The sequence below is a fragment of the Daktulosphaira vitifoliae genome, unplaced genomic scaffold (assembly GCF_025091365.1).
Source record: "Daktulosphaira vitifoliae isolate Bord-2020 unplaced genomic scaffold, ASM2509136v1 Scaffold_50, whole genome shotgun sequence".
Taxonomy (NCBI): domain Eukaryota; kingdom Metazoa; phylum Arthropoda; class Insecta; order Hemiptera; family Phylloxeridae; genus Daktulosphaira; species Daktulosphaira vitifoliae.
Window position 1 is genome coordinate 17,902 of NW_026099619.1, and position 3,954 is coordinate 21,855.

A 3,954-nucleotide genomic window follows, 5' to 3' on the forward strand; every position below is an offset into this window, starting at 1 on the left:
TTTGAAGCACCGCAAAGGTGTATACGCGCATACCTCCGCATACGCCAAAATTCGCCATCGCCGGGACGAGATAACTTCATTTCCACGCTTTGGAATGCCTTCTGTAACAAGTCTCCTGTAATTCGCAATCCAGCCGTAAACCAGGTCACTGCCATTTGTGGATCTATAGGTCGCGTTTATTATGTTATTTTACATTACTATTAAATTATCAATTAATGTACCTATGCATATATTTTAGTACCGTTAAAATTTTAGTTAAAGGAACACTCAAACAACTACTATCACACGCCGATTTTAATTGTTTAAAAACAGCGTTGATATTACCGCACATTTCTTCAAATTCGTTAGCGATGACGTGATCTATTGTGTGATACTCGTCTACGCGATCGTCATTAACAAGCGCGTTTAAAATAGCCGATTGGAGGTCCTCGAATTGAACGGTATATTTTACAATAGTCTCCGATCTCGATATAAACAGGTGTTTCTTTGACGTGTCCACACGCGCTTCCACTGACAACGTAAATATATTAGGCACTGACCGCACGACACCGTCCCTCGCAGATCGCGCACGCACCACCGCCCGTGATAGTTCTGACACTACCTTCGTATTTTACTACGCGGAAATGTGTAAAGGTTCTTTTGTATAATGTCGCGTCACCGCGTAGACCCAACGGAAGGAAAACAATAAACGATAAACATAGGAAAAAACCAATACAGCAATAATAATAAACACTTACAACTAAGACCTGTGCAAAGCAAACTAAAATTTCTACCAACTAATATTTGAACTTGTTTTTTACAAAATAAAAACAAAAAATTCAATATCCCGTCCCGAATGGACCAAAATGTGCAAAACCTAATACTCGGACGACCAATCGCCGAGTGAAAATCGCGTCTCAAAAAAATTCCTTTAAATTAAATAAAAATAAGAATAAAATATAATAAAAAAATAACTTTTTTAGTGGACTGTAATTTATTTACCCCTTTTTCATATCCAATAAAATAACCACAATAATTTACCTTAAATCTATGGTTAGTATTTACAATTAAATCGTAATAAAATATAACAACATAAATATTATTAACAAAACATAAAAAATATTATCTGACCTTGCTTCTTCATATCACGATGACGAGTGTTTCAATATGTCAATTAGTACAGTCGAGCCCGACGCAATCCACTGTAAATTATATGCTTATAAGGTGAATTGAACACATAAACCACAAAAAAAAAAGCAATCCGAACAACCGACAACAGAATCCGTGACACTACACGTAAGTGCTAAAAGCAGGCCAATAAGCGAATGACGCCTTCGCGACCACCGTCACACACTACCCCAACAGTAAAACCAGTTGTGGCAGGCGCGCTCTTGACGAAAACCAAAAAAAAACCAGCGCTCTCGGCACCAACCTGCTTCGTCACGACCGAACAGATACTAATTCGTTTGTTAATTTAAATAAGGAACTAAATCAAGTAAGTATATATAACNAACAGATACTAATTCGTTTGTTAATTTAAATAAGGAACTAAATCAAGTAAGTATATATAACATAATAATTATTAATTATTAAAAAAGTTAATAAAACTGAAAGTGATTTATTATGAAACAATTAATTTAAAATGAAAATAATACTGAGAATTTTTTTAATATATATTGTTCTATCAAATATAATCTATCTATTGTGAAGTATTTTAGCTTCGATGCGAAGCTGAGAAGGTATTAGTAGGGTGAAAAACGGGATTCTAGGCCCTCTCCGCTTCACCCACCCACTCTACCACCGTGGAAATGGGAAGAGGGGTGGAGTAATCCAACGTAAACTAACATAATACAATGGGAGGGGGAACGATGATATAACCCAACGTAAACTAACCTAAGAAGAACCTCCTCCTCCAAGTCTTATGAGAGAGGGGTAATGAAACTTAAGGTAAACAAACCTATAGGTGGGATTTCACCCTTGCGACGAACCACCTCCGTCCAAGTGGGCCTCTCCGTCTCTGCTCCTGTGTCCGCACTCGCCGGAGCGGACTTTGCAGCAGCAGTCCCCCGATCCGAATGCTTCTCGGGAAGCGTAACGGTCGGCGAGGATGCCGTACCCTCGACAGTGTTCAGTCTCTTCTCCTTCTTCTTCTTTCGCTTCTTCCCAGGCTTCGTCAGCGGATCTGACCTGGGATTTGGGAGCTCCTCCGTTGTTTGTGTGGCCACATTCCTCCTCAACGCCATATCAGACGTCCCGTGCCTGTTTGATTGCGGTCCAACCGCCGTTTGCGTTCCCGCGTCCGTTGTCGGCTTCCGTTTCGCGAAAACCGGAGCTAACGTACCAGAACCCCTTTCCGATGATGTAACCCAACGTAAATTAACCTAAGAAGAACCTCCTCCTCCAAGTCTTATGAGAGAGGGGTAATGAAACTTAAGGTAAACAAACCTATAGGTGGGAGGGGGGGAATGAAACACGACGTAAACTAACACAACTTGTCACGCGCCTAAATTATGCTCGCCCATATATACATAATATCGGTTTTTTGACGAAAAAAAAAAATGCATTTTCCAGGTAAGCTATACGGTTACGGTAAAAAGTACAATTTTTAAACGTCGAATCCGCTATTTTGATATGCCACATGCATATATTTAGATAAAGTCCATACGTAAAATGTTAATTTTACCTAATTTGTGAAAAAAAAAAATTAGTTCGAAACATTGTGTGCCAGATGGCTGTATTGATGATTACACTATAGCACTTGAGAATAATACACCAGATGGCCCAACGCGACGGCGTCGGCGATGTCGCCGTCAATTAGATTAATTGTTATTATACGAGTTAATAAGCTTGACCGTTATTCGTATAGTGAATAATAAACCAATATTCTTTTTTTTTAGACAATATATACTAATGACGACTTTTCAAGTTTTCTTATAGCAAAACACATTCTTAAAAAAACACTACTACCGCCGCCGCCGACGATGACGTAATCACTGGAACATATATATTATAATGTTTATAATATTATTATAATCTGTATTATACTTATCGATTAATGTCGTACATATATATTTTGTCTGAATTATTACTGGTATCCCTCCCATTCTTATAAATTATTACCGTATTTAACAACTGTAATAAATTTTTTTTAATAAAATAATAGCTTCGACTGGAAGGATTGCATTCTTCATCCGTCAATGCATTAGAGACGGCAGACGGTCATAATTTTTACAAAGGCATCTGTTTTAAATCCTAATGACATATATATGTAAACATTTCACTTTAAGACTGAATGTTTTCACGCCATTACAAATGATANTATATATGTAAACATTTCACTTTAAGACTGAATGTTTTCACGCCATTACAAATGATAAATTTACAAATTTATCAATTAATTGTCTTGGGTGACGTTTATAAAAATGTAACAAGTGCTGTATAACATGTAGAAACCTGAATATTTTTTCTCAGACCACTTGATATACTTTGGTCATTATGCTCGCGATATACGATGTACTTGTGCGATTAATGACAGCGCACCACCATCACTGATACAGTGGATAATACAGTAACAATCCGTATTTATAAAGACATCAATAATGATTATATTCACTCTTTGACTAAGCGTTATTAGCGGCTCGCTAACATATTGCTTAAAAAATATTCAGTTAAACGTATACAAGTACTAGTATTTATTTATTTTTTTTTATTTAAATTTAAAATTGAATAACAATGGCTGATGTACATTTTACTGGTGCTGCACAAGGTAAGTTTTTTTGATTGTATATTTCGATATTTTCGACGCACAAATTGTTTTTACACATTTTTTCACAGCCACCTCTTCCACGACTGTTCCAAACCACCATTCGGTTAAACGTAGGGCTAACAACAGTAGGGTAAAATCCAAAAGGTTGCGTATACAATTGCCGGACGCGAAAAATTTCATCGAGATTGATTCCGCATTGAAGCGAGGAG